Below are 20218 nucleotides of genomic sequence, written 5' to 3'. Positions count from 1 at the left end.
AATGACTTGTACTAGAAAACACATGTTATTTCTAGTAAGGAAGTTTCTCTCTGAAGAAGTGAATGAAGATAGAAAATAAACATTCTTCCTGATACTCTCAATAGTAAAATAAGCCAGTCTAGTCTCTTCTTTCTAAAGTATTTGAATTCTAAATTCTATGGTTGATGATACCTAGAGAGCATTGGTGACAGACAACTCTGATATTCATACCTTGTAGCCCTTTACAAATTACACTCTTCATAAATACTCTTCATAAATTATTACACAAGAAGATTAACAGAGAAAGCCTTTATCATTGTCATTATGCCTGGAAATCTTTGGGACGGAACAGGATTGTTTTCCCATTTTTCTTTGAATGCTTGCAATAATCATGACTGCTCCCAGAACCAATGGAGTTATGTCAGTAAACCCTGCTTTCCTCTCCTAGTTGGGGGGTGGGGGGGGGGAGGGGATTAAGTAACTTTTATGACTAGAAGCTCTGGACCAGTGTTAGAAATGAGACACTATTAAAAGCAGTAGCTTTCTGGTACTAGCCTGACTTTGCACCTCAGGAATGTGAAAAGATGTTAGACATAAATGTTCTAATTTGGTCCTCCATTTGTAGACTCCAATGAACAATCCAAAATGCATAATTTCTAGTATAAAATAGAAACTAAAGTGACAGTGAATAATATCATTGGGTGCTAACAAGTACAAGAATGTCAACTATTAGGAAAACCAATCCTGGAAACATTTGGGATGCAACAAGTTCTTCTAACGCCACATTTCTTTGATTACTTTTGCTGCTATCTGAGTACCTTCCTGTGTTTGCTGTCACCCAGCCATTAAGGGTTCATTCTTCAGAGGCAATGCTTCTGAGAACATCACCCTGCCCCCGAGTGACTCTTCCCTGATGTGTCCTGAGCCAGAGGGTCAGATGGCCATTCTACTACAGTGTGTGAAAATATCAGGCTGGAACTACCCTCCATGAGTAACGACATGCCTGGGCTTATTGCTCACCTCAGCTCCGGTTGTTACAGCAACAGTTTTACCTTCATCTCCGTTTCAGTTTCCTAGTCCACACTATCAGTCACCCCTTCCAGTAACCTTCCTCTCCTTTCAAGCTAGAGATTTCTCTCCTGCTCCCCTCCCCTCCCCTCTCCGCAGCTAGCACAGACAAACAAGGTCTCCCTAGATTCATCTTAACTTCACAATACTGTGTCCCTGGCAAGACAGGTCTCCCCACAGATGCTATTATTCTTGGCTTGGCAGTTTCTCAGGGTTATGCCTCCTAAGTTTCCAGACCTAGAGTTTGCCTTTTGAGGTATAGACCCCAGGGGAGAATATATAAGATATATATTCCCTAGCTCTTCTTTCTTTTAACGATCATATTTCTCTGTCAGGAACCAGTTTTATCCACAATTTTTCTAAAGCTTCATAGTTTTTGTTACCTACCACACAAATCACCAGCCCATATGAATCACAGAATCCATATCTCCATATGATACTGAAAACAAATATATGTATATATAAAACCTAATTTCATTTAAATTAAAATACAGCCACATATATATACCACATGTATACCATATATACACATATATACCATATATATGATATATATGCTACTAACCACCTGCAGTTGATAAAAGAGTGTTATGATAGCTCAGAACTGAAAAAAGCCACGACCATTACAAGTCTGAAGGACTGTAACCTGTTTGCAGTTCACTGACCCATTTGAAACTTTTGAAAGCTACAAACCATCTTATCAGAAAGATAAGCATATGTGTGTTTGCGTATAATTGCAAGAGGTCCACAGATGTCCTGAAGCCCCCCAGGTTCTAGGTTAAGGATATCAATCAGGCCCAATCTCTTTCTTTCTCTTACCCCTTATTGTACAGAGAAGAAACTGAGGTGCAGGTGGGTAAATATCACAGACAGCATGAGACAGAGCTGTAATTGACACCAAGGTCTCCTGACACCTAGTCCATTACTTGGTTTAGATGGCATGACCATGAGGACACCCTTTGTTTAATATTCCTCTATACTCAATAAAGAAGTCAGATTATTGTGCAGACACACAATGCTGTGAATCTTCCTGCATAATGTTCTAGGGGAAAATGGACCACAGGTTTTAGGGGTGATAGATTGTAATATGCCTATTGATCTGTGTATTTTTTAGAGATCAACAGAAAAGCAGAACCAAGAAAATGTGCATATATAAAGAGATTTATTTTTGAGGATTGGCTCACACTATTATGGAGTCTGGCAAGTCCAAAATCTGTGTGGTGGGCTGGCAAATTGAAGATCCGGGAAGGAGCCAGTGTTGAAGTTCAAGGCTGAAAGCTGTCTGCTACAGAATTCCTTCTTGCTTAGAGAAGGTCAGTTCTTGTTATGTTAAGGCTTTCAACAGATTAGACATGGCCCACCCATTTTATAGAGGGAGAGCAATCTGCTTTATTCAAAGTGTACCGATTCAAATGTTAATTTCATTCGAAAAACACCCTCCAAGTTGACACATGCAATTGACCATCACAGTCAGTCTTGTCTGGCTCTTTCTATTAGCTTCTTCAGACTTAAGTCACAGACCAATGGAACGTGTTTGAGCCTACAAGAAAGCATTTTCTAAAATAAGAAAACGGATTTTTATTGTCCTTGGATGATAAAACCAGAAATATGTAATTTATACCATCAATTAACTCACTAATCAACTGTATGTATATAGTTATACCAGAACCAGCAATTTAAAACACAAATGACATTAAATTTGAAAATTTTCTCAGATTCTAGAAAGTGTCTAGAATTTCGGTGTCCTAAACTTCTGCTCCTTAAGAGTCATTAGGTAACATATGTTGGTCACGTGCTATTGGTCAGGAATTGTGTTAGCAATTGAGGAAATGTGACAGTTTTAATGTCAAGAAATTTATGGTTTGATGAGAAGAATAGACAAGAAAAATTCCCTCCAGCTTTCCCTTCAGTTAATGCTCTGAAAAAGGTTCGCACAGTGTGCAAAAGGAAATACATTCTCAAAGATAACTCCTTTATCATAATTCATTCCCTCTTCATGTTTACTGCAAACCCTTGCTTCCAAGCTAGGGAGGCAAGGATCTCACTGGCTGGCTTGCTTAATTTTCCTTAGCTCACTTCATCACAAATGTTCTAACTTCAGAATCCAGTTTTCTTACAGTTGCTTTATCAGAACAAAATTATTTCAATATTTTTCAGGTGCAATGTAGACTAGGGAATGAGGACTTTGGGTCCAAGGAATAATTTATTACTTCATCTGGGGAGGGAAGCCATATAAATTGATTTGGGTCCCAAGAAGCATAGCCTCTGGCATCTGCACAAATGGAAGCCCCTCTAAAGGAGGCAGCTGGGTAGACGATGGAGTTCTGAAATAAGGGTCACTGTGTTGTACTGTTATGTTAGCAATTATCACAGAGGAAGTTAGTCTGGGATTAGGACCAGATTTTCCAAAGCTGGGCTTGTAAACACATTGGAAGTAGACTTTCCTGTTGGTGATAGAAAGATTGACATTTAACAGCAGCCTTTTGTGTGGCAACAGCAGGTCTGATTATTCTAAAGCCTGACCAAGCGTGCAGGTTGATTAGATTATGGTTTTGTGGGTGTTTTAATTTTTGGTTCACTAAGAGCTAAAATTTCACCTCTAGTACCTTGTTACTGTGCTAGCCCTGTGGTCTCTGTAGCTGAGGAGAAGTTTCTATATTGTGTTAACTATTTTAAAATTAATGGTGGATACTATGGTACAGGCTGGTTATGGAAAGCTCGGTTGTCATCCTAAATTGGCTAAAAGTTCTATTGAAACTCATTATACTTTTGTTCCAGAAGAACTTATGCTCCAGTTCAGAATTCAAAAGTTAAGCAATGGGTCTAGTCACTGCATATTGGGAATAAAAGAGTACACAATATTTTTTAAACTCGAAACAGAATAAACCAACCCGATTCTGTTATTCTGTTAAAGAAACTTTATTCTGTTAAAGAAAATAGTCCTGTCATTTAAAATAAGATGTAATATCTGGAACAAATTAAAATGGTAAAAAGCTTAATGTTATTTACTTTTGAGCCAACAGAACAAAACATTGTTGGAAAATAACCCTATTGCCTAAAAGAAAGAAAAATGGAAAAGACGTCCAATTAGGTCAACCCCAGAGAATATTTTGACCTTACCTTACTAACTTATCCTGGATCACAAAAGGAGAGCTAAAAATCATTTATAAAAATATTTACCATAGTAGCATTAATTAGATAAGCTTTTCATATTATTCAGTGCATTATAAAAGAAGCTCTCAGATGTCATTTTGTTTCAAGCTGGCTGATTATCTATAACACGAGATTTAAGACACATTCTGGAAGAGTTTAGCAATATATAAACATTGGCTACAGTTAGTCAATTCTTTCATAATATTGTGGAATAAGCTTACAGACAAATGATGAAATATAAGGTTTAAGATGAAGTAGAGATCAATTTGAAGACTGTCATGATCCTAGTGTAAACAATATTATTCCTAATAGTATTTTGAAAGTCACTGAAATTAATAATAATCTCAAATCCCAATAGACATGCTCTTTCGCTGGGTGATGTAAGCAATAAAATGGGCTGTTATTTGTGATGATGTTGAAACAGGGCTCAGTGATGATAATATTGTCAGCTTCTCCTTGGGAATCTCTCATTGCTACAAGAAACAAGAAAAGGGTGACGCAAACATGAGAAATGTTTTCATTAGCAGTAAGTCTCATTAAAGTCTGTGAAGTGATCTGGCTTTCTCCAACAACATGACACTAAAGGACATCTCAGTGACTCTAGCTTGTGATTTAGCAATTCAATTATTTTGGTGGGTATGAGCCAAAAAACAAACAAAATAGGGTTTATAGAAAAATATTAAATTGCTAGTAGATACATCTATATATGACATACACACATATATGTGTGTATATACATATGTATGATATACTTTCAATAAATCCTAATAGTGTAAAAATGTAGTACCGTTCTACAGACTTCCCTGCTTGTATTTTCAGCTTCTTTAATATTGGTTCCTTCCCTCAACTTATGAATATGTTTAATTATAGTGTTTTTAATGCTTCCTTTAATATCATTTATCTTTCTAGCTATTATTTCTTACATTTTTAATAAATGTCTAAAACATTAGTGTATGTTCATTACACATATTTACTTATCTGTTTCATTCTGAATTCACTAAAATCATCTCGCAATAATTGTTCTTGCTCAAGTCATCAATGACTTCCTAATTTCCAAATGCCAAACCAGTGGGCTAGGACCCTATTTCATATGATCTCAAAGGCATTAACACTACCAAAGTCTCCTCTTTTAAACTCCTTCCTTTCTCTGAATCTTGGAAAACATTCCCTTCTGGCTCTTTCTGTCTCTGGTTCTTTTCCTCCTTTGTTGGTGTCAGTGTTGCAGGAGATTTCTTCCTAGTCTCCTCAGTCGTTGTGAAACTGTCACTCCTCCCATGGCTTCAGCAAATACCTATTTTTGGCCCATGGCTCCCAGAGTTCAACGGCCATTCATAAATTCAACGATCAGTCATCGAGCAACTTTTATGAGCTAGGCACTGGGGCTATAAAGAAGACAAGGTGTCTGACTTTAAGGACTTAAAGTTTAGAGTGGAAACAGACACTGATAATTTCTTCGTGAAGAGATCAATGGAATTATGCTAAAAGGACTATTCAAATGGAGACAATTACCTCCCTCTATTTCCTATCTCTCTTTTGAACTTCACATGAATATTCTCAACATCTTTAATTGGATATTTCTCAGTCACTACAAATTTGACATGCTGAGATGAGAATAATCTATTCCTCTATCCCATGTTTTCCCAATACCCTAATAAGACAAATACATGCAGTTGTCTAAGCTCAAAGTACCGTGACCTTTTTCACTCTTTACATTCAAGTAGTCACTCCCCCACAGAAATTTCTCAATCTGTTTTTTCCTTTCTCCTTTTAATTACCTCTATTGTTGCCTTATTTTAATCTCTTCCTCTCTCTGCCGTATTTTTTAATCTTCTGTATGATCTTATTGCCCCTCAAATTTCCTCCTCTGATCCAAATTATCATTAGAAATAGCATTTTACATCTTAGGGTTATTTTCCATTTCGCCTATCCAGTCGTGTAGTCACCTCGAAAATTGTTTGTGGAATTCCTGTTAGGTACCCTCTACTATACTAGGTACTGTGGAGATATAAATATGTATAGAATCAATCCTTGTCTTAGGAAACTCATGATCTGATAGGGTAGAAGTTTATTTGAAAAAATAATTAATTGCAATACTCTACAAAGAAATGGTAAAACAGGAGAATGCAAAATGTACAAAATATAGAGAAGCTGCCATTCTAGATTTTTAAATGCTTTACAATGACCTCTTATTACTTTTATAATTAAAAAGTAATAAACACACACAGTCAAAGTTCATGACAACACGTGGAGTTCTTACAATATTCTTCATAAGAATTCTCTGGAAATAGAAAATACATGATATCTGAACTTAAAATGGCTACCTTGTAACCCAATAAAAATTTCCAAGTGTAAATTTTGACCTAGCTCATATATAATACTATACATTCTAATACAGCAAATGTATTTGCTTGTGCATGATATCCTGCTATATAAGGAAGAAACCAGAAAGTGATCTGGCCCTGGCTCACTCTGAGCCTCATGTAGTCCCCCTCTGTTCTTGCTCTGTGCATTAAGCCACTGAGATTCTTATGGTCTTTCGGACTTTCCATGCTGCTCTTGGCCTCAGGACCTTTCACATACTGTCTCTTCTGCCCAAAACACTCCTTCCATCCATTGCTGTTAACATATTTATTTATACTTTAGGTCAGTGGTTCTCAAATGTGTGTGTATGTGGAGAAACTCTGTTTCAGGTCTCAGTTCTGGAAAGATTTCTTTGACAAAATCATGTCTCCCTATCATTCTCTGTCAAAACACACTGTTGTCCTCTGTCAAAGCACGCACCTCTCTTTGTATCATGTGAGGGCCAGGACCATGCCTATTTTACTTTTCATTTTATCCCCAGTACCTGATTCAGAGTTAAGTCCAATGAGTGTTTGTTTGAAGGAGGGAAGAAAGGAAGGCGGAAAAGGCAAAGGAAATAAGACAGGAAGAGAGATCTGAGCCCTGAACCTGTTATGCATTTGCTGATTTAATTAGTGATTTTTTTTTTCTCATCTATAATACAGTAATGATAATTTATTCTCTGTTTCCATGGCCTGGGTTGTGTGAAGAATAAATGTGCTTCTCTCTGTGATCAGGCATAGAAAATATGTGGAAAGATGGCGAGTGAGACCACAGCATCAGATGCAGCAGTCTGTGCAAGGGCAGATTAGGAGAAAAAGGAGTAAAAGAGAGTGAAAGGGTAGCATGGTTTTAGTCATAACAGAGAAGAGGCAACAGTGCCCCAGGAGTTAAATATTTATAGATCTGAATAACCTGCACAACCCGGAAAGGTTGGCCAAGGGCATGGTGAGTGCCATCTATGAGGAAGTGGTTGAGAGTAAAAAGCAGATACAGCTAACCAAGGAGGAAGAAGAAGGACCAAGGGAAAAACAGGAAAACACCAGTAGGATTCCTGGAAGCATTTCAGCTTTAAGAGAATCATTTCATAGGTAGGAAAAGAGAATGGGGGACCTCTGCAAAGAGAGAACTCTAATAGGACTCGTTTAAAGGGTGGTGAGCTTACACCAAGGTGGAAGACATGGTTAACTGGCTTCTGATCTAAGGAAGGTGAGCTGACCTGGTGACTCTTCTGCTTATGAGAGAAGTAGTGGAGTTAGTTCAGGCGAGGGAGCTTAGAACACACCTTCCAGTGGGCAGCATGTATGGGCAGCAGCCATGTGTTGGGAGCATGGGAGGTGGGAGGCAGCAAAGCAGAAGAGTGCTAGCCAAAGATCTGGCGAAGAATGACAGGCAGGCAAAGTGATCACGCTTTTGTGACATTCCCATGTTCTGCATGAACTCGTTAAAGATAACACTATCGTAATTAGATTTCTTGTGGAAAAGAAGGAAAGGACAGAGTTTCAGATTAGAGTATGGCATGGTGCAGACCTGACAAGGCTGCAGGAACTCAGGAGGGGAGGCAGAGAGAAAGTGAGGAAATCAGAAATGAAATTGTGGGAAGAGCTTTGCTGCTCCTTGGGCCTATGTCAGGTCTGAATCCTCAGCCTCTGAGGACCTTGGCATGCAGGCTCACAGTGGGGTGAGGGCAGATACTGAGTGTAAAATTACAGAGTGGGGACACCAATGCTCAATTACATTGTGGCACAACCCATAGATATAATACGGAATCTTTGATGAACTCCAGATTTGAAAAGAAAACTGGTTTTTTGCTTTGGTGGAAAGGACCTCGAAGTGCTGGAAGTAATTTATGGTGACCCCACTAACAAGTTAAGATGAAAGAATCTCTTCTTTCTTTCAAACAATATAGCATCACAAGAAGGGAGACATTTGGCTTAGTTGAAAAGATTGCCATATATTTATAGACTAATTCAAAGCAGTTTAAAGTACAGGACCAAGCAGAATATCATGATGGTTAAGATCCGTTTGTATAAAATTGCATGTGTGTGTATGTGTGTGGGGGATATGGTGTGTGTGTGCATCTATACAGATGCATAGAAAGACGTAGAGGAGGCTGTTTCTCCAAGTGTATTTTTTTTTCAATTCTTTTTTTTAAATTAACTTTATTGTGGTAACATTGGTTAATACAATTACATAATTTTCAGGTGTACATTATAATTTGACATTTGTATCCAAATATTAACATTGGTCATTTTTGTGTAATGATACTTATATTTTGGTGATATTTATATTCCTTTCTACTACTTTAATTTTTTTGATAGGAACATGCTTTACTTTTACAATAAAAAGTAATGAAGCTACTATTTTAATTTTGAAAAGGAAGAGCCCTCTCTCTCAATATATATTAGATACATATTATCTATTTCTATCATTTATAACAGTCCTACTATTAATATTCAATATTTGTAAATATAAGACATTGAAGATTACATTCAGTATTTGAAATATAAGGCAAAATACGAATCATGCCAAGAATGTAAACAAAGAGTCCAAGGAGTTGAATGGAATGAGAGGTCAACTCCAGTTGGCAATACCCAGAAGGGCTTTCTTCAGAAGTTATGCAGCTGTGTCTTACCCGCTCTCAGGAGTCCTGCACAGAGACACCCAAATCTCTTAAATCCCCCAATGTATAGGAGATTAATATATGTTCAGAAACTACTATTCTAGGAATCATAAAATGCTATATGGACATTATTCACTTAATATTTACAGTAAATCAATGAGATAGATGTTTTTCATCTCCATGTTACAAATGAGAAAACTCAGATTTAAATAAGGTAATTAACTTGGTCACTTCATGCCCCGGTGGGTAACAAAGCCAGAGATGGAACTTAGGACCTTCTGATTTCATTGCTCTGGCTCTCTCACACACATCTCAAGAGGCTCACCCTTAAGGGGCCTCAGCTTATAATAAAAAGGATCTTCAGTTGTATCAAATATAAATGATGTATGTGCAGATCAGTCATGGTCTCCATGGCAAACAGAGGGCACACCCCTTGAGGTCATCAAGAGTTGAATCAAGGAACTATTTACAAAGCCATGGGCAACAGTAGCAAGCTATTCATCAGGAATGCATTGCAGGTACTCAGGGCTAATAATACAGGGGTTATTAACTCACTCCTAAACCCAAAGGGGGAGAGGAAGAAAGTGGTCATTAAGACCTGAGGGAGGGCACTGTGTGGAAAGGGCCACCTGACAGCTGGAGGATACTGTCAACCAACAGTGACTCTGCAGGTGAGGAGCCACAGGAATGAATATCTTGACGCCACATTTCACCCAGCTTCTCATTTCTTGATGTGCTTTCCACTGGCCCAGCTTGATTGGAAGTCTGTGGGCAAGATGGATCTAGGGGACATGCTGGCAAGTAAAAGAATGAGAAAGACAGAAGATAATTGACTGTATCATCATGGTAGCTTTGTTGAGATTATTAAGCATGATAATGCTGTTTCTACATTGAACAATGAATTTTCAGATTAGACTGATAGGTTGAATCCTTTGAGTGCCTTTTGGCTGTATCTCATCCAACCTTCTATTCCCAATGTCCAGTGTAAGGCCTAGTGTATTAGCAGACTCTCGATGCATACTTATTGAATTGACTTGAATTAATAAGGCATTTATACTGCCTAATAAATATGAACCTAAAATGTTTTAGAAATGTAATTGTTATCTTTGGGTGGGGGTTTCTCCCAAATTTTTCAGATTTTCAGATTTATAATGAGACTAGAAAGTGGATAAGGGCCTGAAAATAAGTGAAATTGGATAACTAAGAGAACTGGTAGGTTGCTCTCAAAATGATCTCTCATTTGTAGATATGGAGTTTTGATTTATTTCTCATGAGGTTTCTTGGGAAGAGGCGAAAGAGGCTGAATCGGCATTATCGCATCTTTATTCACAATCACTAAATACATGCAGAAGAGCAAAGATGATGCTGTCAACACCTCATGGAGCAACATGGAAGATTTCAACACAGTACATATTGCTTAAACAGACCCTCCAAGTGATGCGTGGTAGACAAATATGTTATGGAGAACTCAGATCACTCTCTCTGCTGCCCACATGTTTATCTCCATGGCAGACACTCCCAGTCTTTCTCACTCTTAGTATTGAACAAAATTAAAGATCAGGACACTCTAGATCCAAAGGGCCCCTAAATGTGCTTTGTTATATCCTTCATCTGCAGCAGAGGAAATTGAGGCCCAACTTTAAACACTGATGTAATGCCTTTTTTGAATTAAACCTAACAAAACCAATATGCTCAAACACATACCAGGCAAATAGGTGTGGAAAACCTGGCCTTTGCCCTCCCGTTTCCTCTGGCTGATGGGGAGTGTTGTTCTCAGTTAGGGCTTTGCTCTTCTGAACCTCAGTTTCCTCATCTTATAAAATGAGCATCACAATAACTTCCTCCCAAGATTATAATGATAAAAGTGAATGAATATATGTAAGCTTTATATACCCTAAAATGTAACAAAAGTCAATCTGTTACTAATAAGTGAATAATACTCACTGACAGCCAACTCTACCCTTCTCCACTTAAGCTGTGGAAAACAGCCCCTATTTAAGGATTTTGGTCTTGAAAGCTCCCTTTCTTTTGCTTCATCCTCCCCTCACCAAAGTAAACCTTTCATTTTAGAATGATTTTAGATTTCCAGAAGAATTGGAAAAATGGTACAGAATTCTCATATACCCCACAGCCTACCTTATCAAATTTTCTTTCTCTTATGGACCCTTCCCATCAGTGTAGTGCCTTCCATCTTAAAATAGAATGAAAACATCCTTTCCCTTTAAGCCCCCTTTCAATTATTATTTTATTTAACTCTTCCACTCCACAGCAAAACTATATGGTCATTTATCTCTATTAATGGTCTGCTCTACTTCTCCCTTATTATTTCCATAACCCACTTTTGCCCCTATGACTCCACTGACTTGAGTTTGTCAAAGTCACAAAATCCTCTATGTTACCCTAGTTCAGTGGTAACTTCTGTCTCCATCTTATCCCACTTCTTGTCAGCATTCAGTTCACATCTCCCTTCTTGGAAACCTTTCTTCCCTTGGCTTCTGTGATACCACACTCTCTCATTTTACTGGTTGCCCTACAATGTCTTTTCCCAGCTATTCATTCTCTGCTTGTCCTTTGAATGCTGGCATGCCTGAGGGATGGTCAAAAGCCTTCTGTATCCAATTCCCAGGTGATCTGATTCACTTTCATGGCCTATTCACCTTATAGACAATGATTCCCACATTGGTATTTCCAGTCCATGAAAGCAACAATAGACACAAGCCATTTAGATACTGGTATTTCCAGTCCTCGTCTCTACCTTGAGAACTAGAATTGTATTCTCACTTGCTGAGTTCACATCTTTACTTGGATGTTAGGGAGTTGTATTGACAGACTTTGGGGATTGATTGGAGATGAAGGGAATGAGGAATGGGAAGATTCAAGGATGGCTTTGGGTCTAAGCAACTGGGTGATTGGTGTTGTCATTTACTAAAAGGAAATGTGCTAGGCGTAGAATGTTTTGTTCTGTTCAGAAGAAAGATCATGAAGCCACTTTTAGATCCATTGACATATAGATACCCTGTGAAGTATTCAAGTGAGATACTCAATAGACAGCTGAATACCTAGGGTAGGATTTCAAAAAAGAGCTAGAGAAAAAAAAAATTGGGGAATAATAAAATAATAAAACCACAGGAGTGAAAAAATATGTCTTATGAGAATTCAATAACTCAGATAGAGTTATATTATTTAGACAAGGCATTTTTAATTCTGTGATTATTTTCTGTAATGTCCAAGTTTCTTCCTTTGGAAAAAAAATCCGTTAAGTAAAAAAAGCAAAGCAAACAAAAACAAAAAATCTGACACCACTTCTTTTTTAATATTGTCTTTCAATAAGCTTGTTTTGCCTAGTCCTTTCGATATCAAACCAGATCATCATTCTCCCGTGAGGGAAGGAGGCAGGCATGGAAATTGAATTACATTCTAACGAAATGAGCCAATATATTTCCCTTCCACTATGTGCAATCTCATTTCATCCCAGAGGTATCAGAGTTGTGATACCTCTTATAATCTGATAAAAGAATCACACATCTGTGGCTGATTTAAACGGTGTTGTGCAACACATACTCTGTCATGATGAAACCCTTTGTTTTCTTTTAACTTTGTGTTGTTCATAAAGGAGCTTTTTCATCATTTCTTCTTGAGAAAATGAAGGGGTGTACATGAACTTTGAAACAATGAAGTCTAGCTTTCCATTTTAGTTCTGCAACTTTCTACTGAGTCTCTTTTTAGTCTCTTCTCTCAGACATGTAAAAATTGCCTTCAGGGGCTGCAACACTTTAAGGTGCCTGGTGTGAGGTGGGGTCTAGTGGCAGAATAGCTTAGTGAGTTGCCTGCGCAATGTCTAAGCTCTCCTTTTTTCTTTTCTGCAGAACCCCAATTTTGTCAAGGGTAGAAGTGTGTTTAACTCTAAGGTCGAACCATGTGAAATTGCCTCTTTGCCATTAAAAATGCTCAAATATAGACAACTTCATGTGGTTTACTCTAAAGCAAACAAACAAAAAAATCTCTCTTCTTGCTTTTTTTCACTGCTAGGGTGGCACAAAGTTCTTCTAGTCAATGAGACGTTGGAGGAAGTAGAAGTGGAGGCACCCTTTCCTTAATAAAAAAGGTGAACCTCATCTTATCTTTCCCGGAATATGGGAAAGCAGCTGTTAACATACTGCAGCTGTAAAGATGAAAGCCATACACTAGAGATGGTGGAGCAGAAAGCTAGAAGGAGTCTTGGTCAGTGCAATTTCCTTGACCCCTTCCCGCCCCCCCCCACCCCTGCCCTGCCAAAAAAGAAAACTTTTACTAGTTTAAGTCACAGGTTAGTTGGGTTTTCTGTTGCCTACAGCTGATTGAAATCTTTTCTGATACTGAGCTCATCAACTGTTAGTTTCTCCTTACTGATGCCCCAATAATCATCCCATTTTTTAAAATTCCAAGATTCCTGGGACCCTGAGATAGGTCTTCTGAACTCAAAAGTAAGTCCAATATACTAGACAGAATAATCTCAGCATGCAGTATTAGGTAAAATGACATCACCTTCAGAACCATCACTATCATATTTTGAGCACATACCATGTGCCAGGCATCATGCTAAGATCCCTTTGTGTACAAGGTCTCATTTAGTCCTCAAAACAGACTTATAAGAAAATCACATCAAACGATACTCACATTTTATAGAGAAGGAAGATAGGAAGAGAACTTAAGCAACTTGTTCAAACCACACAGCTTCTAATATGCTGAAACTAGAATAGCATTCATGTTTTTTTCCCAACCACTGTGCCATGCTTTTTTGTGCTGGGAGCAAGCCTGCTAAAGGTTTCTCTCCCTGAAGAATGCTTGATTTCATTTCTCTATCCTACCTTTCCCTAACAACACTGTCCAAGAGAACCATCTGCAATGAGAGAAATGTTCTACATCTGCCTGGTTCAAGACACATGTGGTCATTGAATACTTGGAATGTTACCAGTGCAACTAAGGAATGGATTTTTTTTTTTTGACAAAAATTATAAAATCATTTAAGAATAAAATTTTTAATTTTATTTAATTGTTATCCAGTTTTTTGAGATATAATTGACATATAATTTTTTTTTTTTAGTTTTAGGTTTATAGCATAATGATTTGATATAATGATATAAACTTACTATTACCATGGTAAGTTTTGTAAACATCCATCAGCTCACATAGTGACAAAATTTTTTCTTGGGATAAGAACTTTAAGATCCATTCTCTTAGCAACTTTCAAATATACAATATCGTATAGATAACTATAGTCACATGCTATACATTACATCCCAGAACTTACTTTTCTTATGACTGGAAATTCGTACTTTTGACATTTCTCTATTTTCCCTGCTTTTTTCCCCCACCTCTGACAACTTTCTGTTTCTGTAAGTTCATTTTAATTTAGATTCCACATATAAGTGAGATCATATAGTATTTGTTTTTCTCTGTCTGACTAGTATAATGCCTTCAAGGTTCATCTATATTGTCCCAAATGGCAGGATTCCTTCCTCTTCGTGGCTATATAATATTCTATTATATGTGTACATACCACGTATTCTTTATCAATTCATCTATTGATAGACACTTAGGTTGTTCATATGTCTTGGCTATTGTAATGATGCTGCGGTGAACGTGGGGTTGCAGATATCTCTTCAAGATAGTGATTTTCTTTATCCTTCAGATAAATGCCCACAAGTGGAATTGCTAGATTGTATAGTAGTCCTATTTTTAATTTTTAAAGGAAACTCCATACTGTTTGCCATAGTGGCTGCATCAATTTACATTTGTATCAATAGTGTACAAAGGTCCCCTTTTCTCTACTTCCTTACCAACACTTGTTATTTCTTGTCTTTTTGAATTTTCAATTTTATTTAATTTTAAATAATTTAAATTGAATAGCCACATGTGGCAAGTGGCTGCCATATTAGACCGTGCCTCTTTAGAAGACCATAACCAGATCAAGGCCCTTAGGTACCTGTTCCTGGTGACCATGCCCTTGGCAGCCTGGTTGCCCTTGACAACCAGAGTTGGTGTTTGTCCCTCATAGATCTTTATTGTGGAACTGACTAGAAGGAATTGAGCTTTTCAGCAATATCCACATCATTTTTCAAACTCAGTGCTATAAAAATGATAGTATCTGGCTTTAGTGTGTCACCTGTGACTCTTTTGTAGCAGAGGTAAAATATTGAAATTGCTGTGAAATGATATTGATAAACATGACATTTTTGTGGGTTACAAAAATGAGACCTTTATATCTTGAGGTGAGTGATTTAACCGGGAAACTTGGATATTTAAAAACCAAAACAATATGAAATGAAAATCATAAAATACCTAACTTTTTATATTTTGAATCTAAAATATCACCTGAAATTTTTACTTTTAGCCTTGGTATTAACCTCTCCTTTATTTCATAATTGTTTTCCGGATGGTTTCTAACACTACCAGTTGGATCTCAGCATCAGGAAGCAATTGATCTAGTCAGTGGAATTTCTTAAGAAAACTATCTATTTATAGTCAGGTAGCTGGGAGAGCTACATGGCTATTTACAAACGTCTTTCAAGTGATCGAATTGGATAGGATCAAAGAACAAAAATGGTGACTGCTACTTTATCTCCTAAATTGGGACAGAAATTTACAGCTGTTAGATGTAGTGAACCAGAAAGAGTCCAAGGTAAAGAATTGGAAAACCTGGTTTTTACTGATTTGCTGTGGCTTTGCGTAAGTAACTTAACCTGTCTCGTCTTACATTATTCAGTCTCATCATACATTATTACTAAGATAATGAAGACAGTCTTTCAAACTCCAAAAGTTTGAATATAACGGTGGATGGTGCATGCTGGGGCAGCAGCAACATGATGCTTCGGGTGAGCTGTGAGATACAGAGAGATTCCAGAAACTGTTGCAGTGGCCCATGTAGACAGACTAAGATGAGAAGGATGAGAAGGAAAATCGTGACAGCTTCGGGGGCCATAATGCCGTGGTTTAGATTTGGGAAGAGAAACATCACAAGAGTAAGAACACAACTATAGAAATTCACACACACAGATTCTTGAAGTTTTTGCCTGCTTGGCTTTGACAAGGGTCATTGTATCAAATGTGAATGGCTGAATAATTTGTTGTTTTGTTGTTATTGAGTCGTATGAGTTCTTTGTATATTTTGGATATCAGGCTCTAATTAGAGGCATTGCTTGCAAATATATTTTCCCATTCAGATGGTTGTCTCTTTACCTTGTTAATGGTTTCATTTGCTGAGCAGAAGCCTTTTAGTTTGATGTAGTCCGATTCATTTTTGCTTTTACTTTCCTTGCCTTTGAGGTCAAATTCATAAAATCCTCTTTAAGTCCAAGGTCCTTGAGTTTAGTTCATATGTTTTCTTATATGCATTTTATTGTTTTAGATCTTATATGCAGGTCCGTAATCCATGTTGAGTTAAATTTTGGTCCAGTCAAAAAATGGGCAGAGGACCTGAATAGATACTTCTCCCTAGAGGACATACAAATGGCCAACAAATATGTGAAAAGATGCTCAACTTTACTAGCTATTAGGGAAATGCAAATCAAAAACATAATGAGATAGCATCTCACACCTGTTAGGATAGCTATTATCAACAGGACAAGAAATAACAAATTTTGGAGAGGATACAGAGAAAAAGGAACCCTCATACACTCCTGGTGGGACTGCAAACTGGTATAGCCACTATGGAAAACAGTATGGAGATTCCTCAAAAAACTAAGAATTGATCTACCATTTGATCCAGAAATTCCTCTACTTGGTATTTACCCCAAAGACTTGAAAACCCACATCCAAAAAGATATTTTGCACACTGATGTTCATAGCAGCATTCTTCATGACCAGGACATGGAAGTAAGTGAAGTGTCCTATGATAGATGATTGGCTAAAGAAGCTGTAGTACATATATACAATGGAATATTACTCAGCCATAAGAAGAGATGAAATACTGTCATTTGCGACAACAAATGGATGGACCTTGAGATAATCATGCTAAGCGAAATAAGCCAGACAGAAAAAGTAGAAAATCACAGGATATCATTTATATGTGGGATATAAACCTAAAAGCAACAAATGAACAGGACAAACAGAGACAGGGACATGGACAATGGACTAGTGGTTACCAGAGAGTAGGGGGTGGGGGAGGAGGAGGGAGGTTGATGGGGTAAAGGGGGTCAAATATAGCGGAGTTGGGGGAGGGCAAAGTGGGTAAAGGGGATTAAATATATGGTAGCTGAAAGAAACTGGACTTTGGGTAGTACTCTCAGAATAGAGTATAAAGGTGTCAAATTATTATGTACACCTGAAAATTATATAATTTTATTAACCGATGTTACCCCATAAACTTAATTTAAAAACATGTGAATGGTATCATGTGGAGGATACATGAAGGGAGAAATAGGAGAGGTCACAAGGAAAATCTAAGAAAAGAGAATGCTACTATTATTAACTTCCATAAATATCTTCTATCACAATTCTGGTCATACATTAGTTCAGGGGTCACAACCTTCACAATCCTTTTTGGATTATTGCAATAAATTTCCAGCTCGTACCCTTCCCTTCAAATTTTCCCCCTCCAACCCATTCCGCATATGTAGACAAAGTGATGCTCCTAAAACAAATCTGGTAATTTTTGTCATTTCCTTGTTTAAAATCCTGCATCAGCCTTCCTATTGCTCTTCTGAATAAAGTCTAGATCTTTTAGTGTGGCTTTCAAGGTCATCATGCTCAGACAGTTTCATATCCTGTGGTAGTGTTTGACAAACATTTTCTGTACAAGGCCAGATAGTAAATACGTTCTGCTCTGAAGGCCAAATGGTCTCTGTGGTAACTACTCAACTCTGCCATCATAGCAGGAACACAGCCACAGACAATATGTAAATAACTAGGTATGGCTGTGTTCCAATTAATCTTTACTTAGAAAAACAGGCGGCTCTCCTGTGGGCCTTAGTTTACTAACCCTTGCCCTATCAGCTCGAGCCTTCTCATTCAAACCGTAACCCTCTGCACTAAAGACTCACTGGATTACTCACAATTTCCTAACCGTACTGTGCTATTTCTCAATACTGTGTTATTGCACACATTCTTCCTTCAGTCTAGATCACCTTTCCCCATATCTTCGTCCAGTTCACCTCCACTCATCCTCATGATCCAGTTTCAACCTCCTTGCCCAGTCTCGCACCAATGCTGTGTTCCCACTTATCACACTGTAATCAACCTGTTTGTATATGTCTCTCATATCTCACTAGACTGTAAGCAGTTGGAGCGCAGGAACATTTCTGTAATAACCAAAGTGCTCCTACCAATTAATAGACACTAAAATCCATTTATTATTTTAAGGATTTTATACCCAAGGTATCTCCTGATCTATAGCCTAGCTAGAGATAAATGCATGATACTGATTCTGACAATGAATTTATTTTTGAAGAAGAAAGGCCATATTTTCAATAATTCCAGTTCCTAGGTAAGGAGTTTAATAACGAGCCCCAGGAAGGAGAAACTGAACTTAATTTGGAGCTCATTTCAGAAGAAAAGAGGACAATAGCACTGAGAGCATCATGTAACTTTATGAAAGACCACAAGTCACTTAGAGAGGTAATGTGAGGGGTGCACATGGTAAATTTAGCAGATGGATTTGAGATTTGGATTGAAAAATACATGAGCAGTAGCATGGTGACAGGAGAGGATACATCTGCCGTGTTGTTTCCATTAGGGATGGAGAAGTTTTAGCTGGTAGAACTGACAGCCAGAGGCATGCCAAGTAAATAATCTGTGTAGAAAGGGTAAGAGTGGAAAACATTTATGACGTGGAGAACAAGGCCTTGGCAGGGATTTTCGTGGAAGGAGATTATGAATAATGGCCTTGATGAATGTGAAAATCACCCAGGAGATTGTCTAAAGAAGAGGTGGAGAAGGGAAACCAACATTTTGTTGGATCACTATTATGTGTCAAGCACTGTATCTTACCATCAATAATCTTCACAAAGACATATGAAGCATGTCCCAATTTTTTGGGTGATAAAAACGAGGCTCATGAGGCTTAAACAACCTTTATCGGGTCACAAATCTCTGTTCTTTCCAATGCACTGGCAGGTGCACAGTACTAGTGTCAAGCATTCGAGAGGGGAATTAAAAGAACTGAGCTAGTAATGCTTGCCTGGCCCAATGAGGAGCATCTATCTTGATTTGAAAAAGAAAGAGAAGACAGGAGACTCAAAGCCCGTACTTGGAACCTACATTTTTATTGCTGCTGTTGTTGTTCACTAGCGTAATCTCCCTTCCTGTTCACTCCCCTTCTTGACAACACAACAATCTACTGTTGGAGAATCATTCATTCCTATTATATATGATCTTCATTGGATTGTAAATGTAGAAATCCTTCCTTTCCTTTCTTGTATGGAAGCTAGAGGCTATTTCTACCAGAGCCTTTCTCAAATTTCCATGATACCTAGGCTTGGCCAGTCAGACTCTATCTCTTAGAATCTCGAATCTTGCGTGGATAGACAAAAGGCTGAGAAAAAGACTGGATCTCATTCATTTCAACAGCACCTTGATACTTGATAGTTCCTCTCCTGTTTCCAAACCTGGTTGTCCAGGCTCCCCACTGAATCTCTGATTCAGTGTAATTAGAACCAAGACCCAGGAGAAGAGAATGTTAATTTAATAGAAAAGAAACATTGAATCTCAGATAAATCCAATGGGCGATAGAAGTCAAGTAGAAGGATGTGAGGAAAATAATTCAAAAGAAGCATTAAAGCACTAATTAAAATTAAATGAAGATGGGTACAAGTCCAACTTCAAGTCAGGATTTGCCAATCAGATAACAGTTCATAAGAAATGAGAGCAAAGGCACTGAGAGAAATACAGAATGTAATTTTAGTGTAACATATAAGGATAGCTATAAAGAGGAACACTTAATACCTTAAAAAGAAACGAAGTTAAAAAAAAAACAGAGTATGGGATACTTCAGACTAATAAGTGGTAAAAGAAGCTATTACTCTTAGGCATGGTGGGAGAAGAGATATATATAAAACCATATGACCTATATTTGAAAGG

At 37.7% G+C, this 20218-nt stretch overlaps 1 protein-coding gene across 4 annotated transcripts in view; it reads left to right on the top strand.

The window, feature by feature from the left end:
* The window catches only part of LOC107515746 (60S ribosomal protein L10a-like), a 226600-nt gene that overhangs the window by 156056 nt on the left and 50326 nt on the right, over nt 1-20218 (top strand). The window contains exon 4 of one of the 4 annotated variants that reach the window (XR_004951658.1): nt 2162-8705. The exons of the other annotated variants lie outside the window; for them this stretch is intronic. The gene's annotated coding sequence lies outside the window, so the exon portion shown is untranslated. Of the gene's footprint in view, nt 1-2161; nt 8706-20218 lie in introns of those variants that run through there. 4 annotated transcript variants of the gene reach the window in all.

The sequence above is a fragment of the Rousettus aegyptiacus genome, unplaced genomic scaffold (assembly GCF_014176215.1).
Source record: "Rousettus aegyptiacus isolate mRouAeg1 unplaced genomic scaffold, mRouAeg1.p scaffold_m13_p_6, whole genome shotgun sequence".
In the NCBI taxonomy this organism is placed as follows: Eukaryota; Metazoa; Chordata; class Mammalia; order Chiroptera; family Pteropodidae; genus Rousettus; species Rousettus aegyptiacus.
Note: the sequence above shows the minus strand (reverse complement) of the source record. Positions and strands in the feature narration are given on the sequence as shown.